This window comes from Delphinus delphis, chromosome 20, assembly GCF_949987515.2.
Source record: "Delphinus delphis chromosome 20, mDelDel1.2, whole genome shotgun sequence".
In the NCBI taxonomy this organism is placed as follows: Eukaryota; Metazoa; Chordata; class Mammalia; order Artiodactyla; family Delphinidae; genus Delphinus; species Delphinus delphis.
This window is the reverse complement of record NC_082702.1, coordinates 58,369,270-58,381,055: the sequence shown is the minus strand read 5'-3', so window position 1 is coordinate 58,381,055 and position 11,786 is coordinate 58,369,270.

Here is an 11,786-nt window from a genome sequence, read left to right as displayed (position 1 = left end):
GAGGCGGAGGGGCCGCGGAGCTGGGCGTCCTGGGAGGGCGCTGCCCTTCCCTGCCCACGTGAGGGACTTCTCTCCGGGGACGACTCTCGTCCGGTTGACAGCCTCGTCCACACCGTTTCCAGCGAGCTCTGGTTCCGGTTCTGTTCCTCCCAGTGACAGCCGGTCGGGAGCCAGTCGTCAGCACGGAAGATCCCCACGTGAGGCTGACGGCGGGGCTGCCCTGGATGCCCTCCACTCCGGACCGGCAGTTTGACTTGGGCCGAGCACATCCGTGTGGGCCACCTGCGTGGGCAGAGCTACCTGGAGGCTCCCCTCCACCTGCCTTTGATGGCATCTGGGCCAAGCTGTCTCATGTCACACGTGCACAGGCGCACACACGCGACACGCACACACCCTCCCTCCTCACTAGGCCGTCCTGAGGATGGGGCAGCGAGGGAGGCCCCGCGGCGGGTGGATCTGGGGCGATAAAGAGCCCGCACTCCTGCTGCAACATCCTCTGAGGCTATGAGGCTCACCCAGTCCCCTGGGTCCACAGAGGAGGCCGAGCTCGGACAACCTCTGCTGAGGCAGCCGGGCTCCTGGATAACGGGACCCTGTGGCCAGACCGGGGCGGGGGGAGCTGAGGGGGAAGGGCCTCGAGCTGTGCGGTCCTTACCGGGTGGGAGCAGCAGGTGAGCAGGGCGCCTTCCCTTGGAAGGAAGGGAGCGGACATGGGGACAGTACAGCGAGGACCAGCGGCGGGGTGAGGGTGCGAGAGGGGGACCGAGGCCGCGTGTCTGTGGCAGGCGTTCATGCCCCCCCGAAGTCTAATTTAGAGGGGAGTCCCCCCTGCACCTGCAGCATCTCTACTGAACACCACGGACGCGTCGTCACTGCAGCCACCTCCCCGAGGCACTAGGCCCCTCACCCAGCGCCCCGGCCTCCTTCCTGCACGCCCTCTCCTGAGGCTGCAGCACCCCCAGCCCAGCAAGCAGCCGACCTCTGACCCCACCCAAGACACATACCTCCCCAAACCGACTCAGACGCTGAGAGCCCACTTCCTTCTCACAGGTGGCCTCCCCTCACCCCCAGGCCCCGGGCGCTCACACGCTGGGCTGGCCCTGCCTCTCGGCAGTGTCTGAGTCGTCTGCACCAGACCCCGGAGGGTGGCGTCTAGGAAGGAGGAAGGAGGCCTGAGTCTAACGGAGAAGGGCCGGATCCTCGGTGCAGGAGGGGACACCTGCTCCTCCCTGCAGCAGGGCTGGCCCCAGCCAAGGGACAGGGCTCGGCACCTTGGTCCTGCCCCCGGGATGGTGCCGCCCGGCAAGCAGCACAGGCCCCGTCTCGGCCCTGAGCCACCAGACCTGCTGACCTCCTCCCCGTGTGACAGGATGCTGGGAGCGCTCACCAGGCCCACACAGCTGCCAGCTCTGCAGCCCCAACCCTGGGTCCCCACCCGCAGATCCCTCCTAATGCCGAAGTCGGGGGCTGAAGGTCCCTGGGTGGCTGGTTTGATAACGGCAATCAGAGGGGGCCTGGGGACATCCCAGAGGAAAACTGACCTTGACACTGGGCTTCCCTGGATCGAGGGCGACCCTGATGAAACTGACCACCCAGGAGAGCCGCTGCTCTAGCCTAGAGCAGACTGATCTACCCGCCCACAGAACAGAGAACCTCTCCAAGGAAGCCACGCTTGCACTCCCAGTCCCACTGCCACCCCCCCACAGGGATCAGCCTCCCCCGAGGGACACACGGCGGGACCGGGAGGCTTAGCTAACGTGTCAGCTTGCTGGGGCGGCCGTAACAAACCCACAGAGCGGGGGCCTCAGACCACAGAGACAGACTCCTCCACAGCCCCGGAGGCCAGAAGTCCGAGACCGAGGTGCCGGCCGGGCTGGTCCCTGCCGGGGCCGAGGGAGAATCTGCCCCAGGCCTCTCCCAGCTGCCGCATCTGCTGGCGCCTCTGATGTTCTGTGGCTCGCGGAAGCGTCACGCCCTTCTCTGCTTCCATCTTCACGTGTGCGTGTCTGTGTCCGTGTCCAAATTTCCCCTTTTTATAAGGGCACCAGTCGTACTGGGTGAGGACCCACCTTGATGATCTCATCTTGACAGCGTCCGCAAAGACCCTGTTTCCAGATAAGGCCGCATTCCGAGGTACTCGGAGGTTAGGACTTCAGTATGTGAATGGGGGGCACCGCTCACCCTGTAACAGCTGATGAGAGCACACGGTTTGCCTAGAGAAACCTGGCGGGTCCCCGTGCTTGGACTTATGGAGAGGAGAGTGGAATGCCGTTCCCCCCAGGCCACAAAGGATCAAGGGGGCAGCGAGCCCATGACCGACTTACTAGAAACGCGTCCTCCAAACGCACTGTGACCCACCCGGACCGCCCTCCTCTCCGCTACCCTGGTCAGGGGCCCACAGCGGGTGGGAACAGGCCTCTGCCCTCCAGGGACATCCCTCCACTGTCTCCCGAATGCCGGGACCTCTGCTAAGCAGGGTGGGCAGCCCGGGGCTGGGGAGCCTCTCATCCCTGGCAAAGGCTAAGCTCCAACCGCGCTCGTGTTTGTGCCCATCGCACTGGAGGGCTTTTTATTTTAACGGCATCCAGATGCCTGAAGGAAGCTATATTGTAAATTGTGTTCTATTTCTGAGCACCAATATCTAAATGAAGCGAGGCACCTGTTGGGGATGGAGGAAGGGAATTTCACAGGCCTAAATAAAGTCCATGTTTGCCCTTCTGTGCCGGCCCATGGAAAATGCTCTTATATTTATATCTGGGCTGGCGGAGGGCAGGGGTGGCAGAGGGTGGGTTGGCAGGCGGGATGAAGAGAGGCCCGGGCACCTGCCAGGGAGTCGACGTGGAGCGAGTGGGGGAGATGTTCCCCTCCGAGGAGGGCGGCTGCAGTCAGCATGCCTCGTCCCCGCCGTGGGGCCATGTCCCCACCGGCCACTCAGGCCTCACAGCTTCCCACCCTCCGCTCCTCATTCCTCGTGACTTTGCCTGGTCGGCAGCATTGACCCGGGATGCTCACTTAAGATCTGGGTTTTTGGAGCCCTCTGCCAACACCCACAGATGGGAATCAGGAGGGTACAAGCATCCCTCACACCGGCCCGGGTGAGGGCAGGGCTGCTGCCTGGGTCCCCCAGCTATAGGCTTTCTCTACCCCAGGTTTGCGCGTTACGCTTCCCCTTTTCTCCGTAAAGAAGCCTTCTGGCCGCACAGCTGCAGGCACGCTGTTGGTGCCTCTCTCCAGGGAAGGAGCCCCAGGACCAGGGGAGCTGGAGGCGGGTGTTTCAGAGGCGGCCCAGCTCAGTCTGGGCAAAAGCAGGAGCCTGAGAAAGCGCCAGGATTCTGGACGAGAATCGGAACGAGCCGAGGGCGGGGCGGCGTCAGCACCACATGAAAGTCGCTCCCAGGAGGCACGTGACGGGCAGCGGACAGAAAACCCGCGCGCGCTGCCTTCTGACTGGGACGCGAGCGCCTGGCCCCGTGGCTCGGGTCCCGGAACAGGTGTGAGAGGGACACCCAGCCTCTCGGGGGCCCAGCTCCCTGCCCCGCTCCCCGTGGAGAGACCTCTCTCCTGAAGGCCCAGGCACGCTAAGGTTATGGCCTCCCTTCCAGAAGCCCAGAGGCTTCTATAAATACCGTGCTGGGGGTTCTCTGGCAGTTCTAAAATAGGCAGCTCGTTACTATCTATACTCAGCGAGCCCACTCCTGGCCTCCACTTGGCGGCTAAGTATAGCTCCCTGGCAAAGTGCAGTGGAACAAGTTTCCAGCCGCCATCACCTTGTGGATGGCGGAGGATTCCAGGGAGAGCGCCCCGGCTGCCAGGACTCAGAGGTGCGGGGAGAGGCTGGAGCTGATGTGGGGCGAGGCGGCACCGCTCCCCCAGCCAGGGTCTGTGGGAGTCTGCTGCGACACAGAGCCTCCACCAGATCCAGCAGTGAGGCGTTCCGGCTCCAGCCTTTACAGTGGCTTCATTCCACTGTGAAGCCTTGGTTCCTGCTTCTGAGCACAGGGAAGTGGGCTGCCCTCTGTTCCAGAATTCAGGAGGGGCCCGGGAGACACAGCAGCAAAAGGAGACACGTGGCACACCAAACATAAAATACGATCGCTACCTCTAGGGAGACCCTCGGCCTTTAACCCCTCCTAGACTCTGCATCCATTTCTCGACCACCAAGTTCTGGCTCCAGGAAACCTCTCCTCCCAGCTGCACCCCCCAGCCCAAGCCGAGCTGCCCAAGAGATGGTCTGGCAGCTGCCCAGGGTGTCCTCAGGTGCCAGCAGGGCGCTGGGGAGAGCTGACGGACAGGAGGGCAGAAGGTGTGAGGGCGGGGCTCCCACCAGGGTCCATCCTGCTGGGTGAGCACGGGCCATCCTTGGGTGTCACGTGGAATAGAGACCGTCCTCCCAGGCGCCAGTCAGTGCTCCCCACCACCCAGGGTTTCACAGCCAGCTGTGCCCAGGCCTCCCCCTCCCCACACCTCTGCCCCTCAGGGCTGCTTTTGCCCCCTATAAGGGTCACCTGTAACTGGTCCTCAGGCAGAGGCAGAATCACCTCAGTCTTGCTCCCAGCTCCAACACCTGCCCCCTTTCCTTCTCCCGGGAACAGGCCTGGGGCCCAGGACACAGTGACACCTGTACTTCTATAGGGAAGGCAGATCATGGAGTCACAGGGGCTCTCTGGGAATGCTGCAGCGTGACCTCTGACATGCAGCTGCTCTGAACTGGCCAGAAAGAGGCTGAGGACAGTCGAGGTGACCCTGCTGGGCATCGGGGAAGCATGGCCCGCCGTCTCACTGGCTCCGCTCACCCCAGGGGTCGTCTCCCTCCTCCTCCAGCAGAGTAGTTCTCACAGGTGGCCTGCAGACCCCTGTCCGGGGGGCCACGCGCAGGGAGACTCGTTACATTCCTCACAACATCGACGGTGCAAAAGCAGGGGGCTGCACCACTGGCGGCTCCGCACAGACCGAGGCACCAAAGTTCACCACCACACACTCACGCAGAGCAGTGCAGCTTCAGGACGTCCTCCAACCTGAGTCCTGGTCCCTGCGACGTTCTGAGTGGAGATGTGGGGAGTGTGCGCGGCCCTCCACTGCCACTGGAGGGGGACCTGCCGTGTGAGGTGTGCAGGGTCCTCGCAGACGGCTTCTCAGAAAAGGACCAGTGAGCCTGCCACTTCAGGGAGGACGGACAGTATTTACTGCCAATGATAGCACTTGCGCTTTCAGGAGAAAACGGCAATTTTGGAAACGTCTGTCTTCCGTAAAAGCTTGGCAACTTCCCAATCTTAAAGACTTTTCTGATGAGGAAGTGAGTTTTTCATACTGTAAAATGAAACATGTCAGGGACTTCCCTGGTGGCGCAGTGGTTAAGAATCCGCCTGCCGGTGCAGGGCACACGGGTTCGAGCCCTGGTCCCGGGAAGATCCCACATGCCGCGGAGCAACTAAGCCCGTGCGCCACAACTACTGAGCCTGTGCTCTAGAGCCGGTGAGCCACAACTACTGAGCCCGGGTGCCACAACTACTGAAGCCCACGTGCCTAGAGCCCGTGCTCCGCAACAAGAGAAGCCACTGCAATGAGAAGCCCACGCACCACAACGAAGAGTAGCCCCCACTCGCCGCAACCAGAGAAAGCCCGCGCGCAGCAACGAAGACCCAACACAAAAAATAAATAAATAAATTTATATATATACAAAAAAGAAACGTCAGCATTTGGAAGCTCTGTGTAGTCAGTGAAGCAATATTTTCCAAATGACGATGCGGATGTCACAAAGCCCCGCCTGGACCAAAGACACAAAGCACCAGACAGACCAGGGAAGCCAGTGGAGCAGACTGCGGGAAGCTCACTGCCGGCGCCGGGATCACAGCACAACGGGCAGAGTTCAGGTGCTTTCAAACAAGAGCCACATCGTCCGAAAGTGGTTCCAGCGCGTCCCCGCCACACGGCTAGGTTTCCTTCCCACACGTCAGCCAAAGCGTCAGAAGGAGGACGCTGAGGGGACAGCCTGGCCACAGACGTCCACGGGGCCGCACGTGGACACTCGCAAAGATGCGAACCACCACCACTGTCCACACTACAACTCTGCCTCAGAAAATGTCTATTGTTCACAAAACGTTAACACGTGATGGGTTTATCACTGATCATTTTCAATGAACTTAGTGAACGAATTCCGCAAATTGAACTTCCGAAGTGGGTAAAAACAGATGGAAGCCTCCACACAAACTAGCTCTCTGGGGCTTTAATCGTCTGGGCGGGCGTGGGAAGCCCCGACCCTACCCGGGACCCTCGAGTGTGAACGTGAGCCCTCAGGGCTGGAGTGGCAGGGGGGCCGCCCGGGGAGGAGCTGGGAGGTGGGTCCGCCGCTCCGGGGAGCCATCCACCGGTCACGGGGCAGCTCTGCCCTGACGTGTTTCTTGCTTTATCCACTGACTCCGGAAATGACTCTCCGAGGCCACGTGGTTTCCTCACACGTGCATCACGAGAGACGGGCCCTGTACTCACCCTCCCACCCCACAGTCAGCCAGCTGCACCTCTCAGGCCTTCTCAGACCAGCATCTTCACCTCGACCTTCACGGCCACCTCCCAGGCCGACAGTGGAAGGATCCTCCCGGCCCCCGCTGCCACCTCCCATTCAGCCTGCATCCTGTGCCCCAGGGGCGGCTCCACGACCTCCTCAGCTCACGCCGTTCCAGCCTCAGACAGGCTGCCTGCCCCGCAGTCTCAAGTTCAAGCCTGTCGCCCTTCGCATCGCACACGAGGCCACTTTCTCCCACGAACCCCCCACGTGGCGGCAGCCTCTGCATCCCACGTGCCTAACCTCTATCTGATCCGGGACAGGCCCTGGACAAACACCGAGGGAATGGGGGAATAAAGAGGGACCAGGGTGAGCCTTGGCCTAAACCAGACTTTCCTGCCCCTTCGATCCAGCTCTGGGGCTTGTCTCACAATCGCGGCTTTTTCCCGCCCTTGGATAGGGGTCTGCTGTGCTTAGCACAGACGTGATAACCGTCGTCAGCCCCAGGAGGCCCGGCAAGCAGCCTCCTGGGCTTATCCAGGCTGCATGGATCAAGCCCCAGATCTAGGTACAGGGGCAGCCGGGCTGCAGGACCACATGTGCGGGTGTCTGGAAGCAGGTAAGCCGGGTGCACATGTCCCCTGATGAGGGAAATACTTTCCACGGCGGTTGGCTCGAACAGGGAGGCCAAGGAGTGTGGGCGGGATGCCAGCTGTCCACCCAGCTGGCGAGGCTTCTCAGCCTCGTGCATACAGTGGACGATGCCGTGTCTGGAGCCCTCGTTTCAGAAAACTGGAAGCTGCAGAGGCTGCGTTATTTACTCCTGATTTAGTGAACAGTTTCTTCTGAAGGGCGACTGTACTCACTGAGAGCTTCTTTGGGGACCGACAGTAATCAACAGTCACTGCGGACGGACATGGCATGGCGCCGACACGACCCCTCTCACGGCTTCATCCCCGTGAGGGAGGACGTGGCACTGAGGGCCCAAGCAGCTTGTCCAGAGTGTCACGGCGGGTCCACGGCAGGGCTGAGATTTCTGGCTCCGGAGTCCGTAGTCTTGGCTCCTAAACCACGTTGCTGCTCAGTAAGCAATCCTGAGCTTTCCTTTCACTTGGAAACCACAAATAAGGCGCCAGATCAGGAGAGCAGATACGTTTTTGACGCAGGGCCAGGGCGTGGGGTGAGACGGTCAGAGGGCAGCCGGACGCGCAGGAAGGGGAGCTCTGGAATCCACATGGGAAGCGGGTCCCCTCCCACGCCTGGTGTGGGGGGGAAGATGGGCTGGAAGCAAGGAGAACGGCAGGAGACACTCACCATCTCAGAGCTGACCGGGCTTTGGGAAACAGGAGAGAGAAGCTGAGGAGAAAGAGGAAAGGGAGGTTGGAGCGCCTGGTCCACAGGAGGGCTGACGTGGGCTGCTGCGAGCCGGGCTTGGGGGCTAAAGGCAGGTAGGCAGCCCGCAGCCCCTGGTGAACAGCCCTCCGCACTCTGCCTCCGGGAGCCCAGCGCCCTGGGTCTCAGTGAGACCTTAAGCGTTTCTGTTGGAACCGTAAACGTCTCACGGGAAGCTCGGCAACAAGATGCTGGCAGACGCGGCCGGAAGGCACCTCTCAAGATTCGCCAAACACCTGCAAGAGCGGGGATGACCCCGGGGCCGCTGAAGAGCCCACAGAGGGTCCCTGCTAACGGCTACAGTGACACACGCGGAGCAGCCTGCTCTGTGTCTTTGTCCCCAAGAGCTGGGGAACTGGTGTGTTACAACCCACGACAGAGTACACAGGCCCGCGGCCCCACACACCTTTCCTGTCTCAGCGTCCTGGAGACCGGACGTCCCAGACCCAGGGGTCGGCAGGGTGGCTCCTCCCGAGGCCGGCTTCTCCCCAGGTCCTCACGCGGTCGTCCGCCTATGTGTCTGGGTCCTATTTTCTTTTCTTTCTTTTTTTTTTTTTTTGGTACGTGGGCCTCTCACTGTTGTGGCCTCTCCCGCTGTGGAGCACAGGCTCCGGGCGCGCAGGCTCAGCGGCCATGGCTCACGGGCCCAGCCGCTCCGCGGCATGTGGGATCCTCCCGGACCGGGACACGAACCCGCGTCCCCTGCATCGGCAGGCGGACTCTCAACCACTGCGCCACCGGGGAAGCCCTGGGTCCTATTTTCTCATCTCTTTTCTTATCTCTGGTTTCACTTTAGTCTAATCTGCTCTGTAAAGATCCCACGTCCAAACACGGGGCCTGCAGGGTGATGCTGGCTCCCTGCCAGCTGTGTCATCTCCCAACAGGCCCCAAGAGGAAGGACTCTGTAGGGAATGGGAGCGCACAGAGGCTGGGACTGTGAGAGGCCCACTGGCCAATGGCAGAGCAGAGATCCAAACTCGGGTCAGACACAGCAGCTGGGAGTGGGATCCAGGGTAGAGTGAGCTGCTCCTGGGAAAACGTCACTCATTTCAATAGGGGGGGAGCAGGGGCCATGCAGACGGACGAGGTTAGGGCTCAGACCATGGTGGAAACAGGGCCTCTGTGTCTCTTCACGATGGCATCAGGCCCCGCAGGAGGCCCTGCACTCAGGCGACGCTCCTGAAACTCATGCTTCTTGAACATGTGCATACGTGCGCTGGGCCTATACTCGAGGCCCGAGACGCAAACGTCAGACGCGAGGAACTTAGCTGGCGGTCCAGTGGTTAAGAATCTGCCTTCCAACGCAGGGGACGTGGGTTCGATCCCTGGTCAGGGAACTAAGATCCCACATGCCGTGGAGTAACTAAACCGGCGCGCTCTAGAGCTCACGCGCCACAACTAGAAAGCCTAGAGAGTCCGCACGCCACAACTCCTGAGGCTGCGTGCTCTGGAGCCTGCACACCAAAACTAGAGAGAAGCCTGCATGTTGCAAAGATGGGCCCACGTACTGCAATGAAAGATCCCGCGTGCCGCAACAAAGATTCCGCGTGCTGCCACTAAGACCGGACGCAGCCAAATAAATTAATTCATTCATTTAAAATCCATACGTTAAAAGAAAAAAGAGACGCAAGCAGGAGGAGGGGAGGGGGCTCACCACCCACACCCCGCCCTCCTCCAGATGCAGCTTCATTCCCCACTTGTGGAACTTCTTCCCGCGCTGCCCTCTCGGTTCCACGACTGAAGGCAAGTACTTTTAGATGAGCAGCTGGGCAAAGACAGCGCCTCTGACACCATGAGCGTGTTATCCTCAGACGACAGCGAGAGCCCTCTCCCACCCCCTCTGAGCCCTTCAGTTCAAAGTCATCCACCTGGGCCTCACAGAAAATCCTGCACAATCAAACTTGCTTCACTGAGAGGTGGCTGGCATACGCTCACTTGCACGTACGCTGGCGTCCACGTGTGATGCGCACCTGTGACACCATTGCCCCCACCGACGGAAGGGACATACCCACCCCCAGGAAGCTTGCTCCTGCCCCTTCCTCATCCGCCCACCCCACCCCCTCGGGAGCCACTGGTTTGCTTTCTGTCACTACAGATGCGATGGCGCTTTCTGGAATTTCCACGGGTGGAATTTGCCACGATTGCCCTCCCTCTGTCTCCAGCCCTGGGCCCTCGACACGCCCTGTGCTTTCTTCCCATCTCACTCCTCCAGGCCTCAGGCTCTGTTCGCTGCCACTCCCCTGCTGGTCCAGACCTTCCATTCCAGACTGTCACTGTCTGTGACACTTTATCTCTTAGCCTACGTCACAGAAGAGGACAGTGGCACAGACCACCGCGGTGACCTTTTAGAGGTCTCGCTGGCCACAGACAGCCCTCGCTCCAATGCATCCATGTCACCGACTGGCTTTGCTCTCAAGACACAGTTACAATCACATCATTCTCCAGGCTGTCGCCACGCCCGTGGGACCACAGCATATATTTGCATCTCCCGGCGACCCACCGCTGTCACCTGTGGCCTCCCGTGCCACTCTCTCTGCTGTGCTTTTGTTCAGTCTTTTTTTAAAAAAATATTTATTTGACTGCGCCAAGCCTTAGCTGCGGCACGCGGGATCTTTAGTTGGGGCACGTGGGATCTAGCTCCCTGACTAGGGATTGAACCTGGGCCCCCTGCGTTGGGAGTGCGGAGTCTTAACCGCTGGATCACCAGGGAAGTCCCCTTTGTTCAATTTTTAGAAGCTGTCTCACCTCCACAAGGAGGTTGCCAACCTCCCCCCTCACCCGATACAGCCCCTGCTGGAGGAGGACCCCAACGAAAGTTTGTGAACGATCAGAGAAGCACGCACAACTTAGCTAAGTTTAAAAGGACTCCGAAGGCTTCAGAACTTCCCTTCTGTGATTACTAGAAAGTTACACTCTTCCCTCGAGACAGAGACAATGGAAGGTGATTTTGAAAGCCTGAAAGTATGAAGGCCGGGGTGACCTCCCACGAGTCTCCGCGCGGAGCGTGAACTGAGCTCTGTTTCTCCATTTCTGCTACCAACCCCACTACTCTGTCATCCTCACCTTCCCAGGATGTCAGCAGGTCCTCTGCAGCTGGGTCATCTTGACACTCAATTCATCCTATAAGGAAGAGTCAGGGGTCCTTAGAGACATAACTACGAGAAGAGCCAGGCTCAGACACAGGAAGTGCTGTGCAGGGACAAGACCTCACAGAAAGGAGGGCCACCCACCTCCTTGCATCTGCGAGTGGACCAGGATGGGAGATGCACCAGGTACTTGGGGAAACTGGTGGGAGTTCTCCAAGTAAGTGGTAGAGGCTAGGGCTTCATTTTTTGACGCTTTAAATGACCACGTGACCTGTATTCTTTTATGTGCATCAAACGTTCCTTAATAAACAGGAAAACTTTTACCCAGAAACAATGGCTGTGGGGGGAAAAAAGTTATCAAGAAGAAAAGGGTAGGGCGGGCGTCCCCTGCAGTGATGACCGGGACATGGTCCAGCCGACAGCCCTCAGCCCTGGGCCACTCCACCGAGATGTTTTCTCTAGATGGGGATGGCTGGTGAGCGTGGGCAGTTCCTGGATACTTACAAGGCAATGCAAAGCGGAGCACAGAATGTGACTTGGGACCGTTTTGCTTGAGAGCAGGGTCAGTGAGCCATGGCCAGGGGCCAAACCGAGCCCTCCCGACCGGTTTTGGACAGCCCAAGAGCTGGGGGTGCTCATATCAAAGAAAAGCAAAAGACGTAGCAGGGACTTCCCTGGTGGTCCAGTGGCTAAGACTCTGTGCTCCCAATGCAGGGGGCCTGGGGTTCGATCCCTGGTCAGGGAACTAGATTCCGCATGCGTGCCGCAACTAAGAGTCCGCATGCCGCAACTAAGGAGCCCACGTGCCG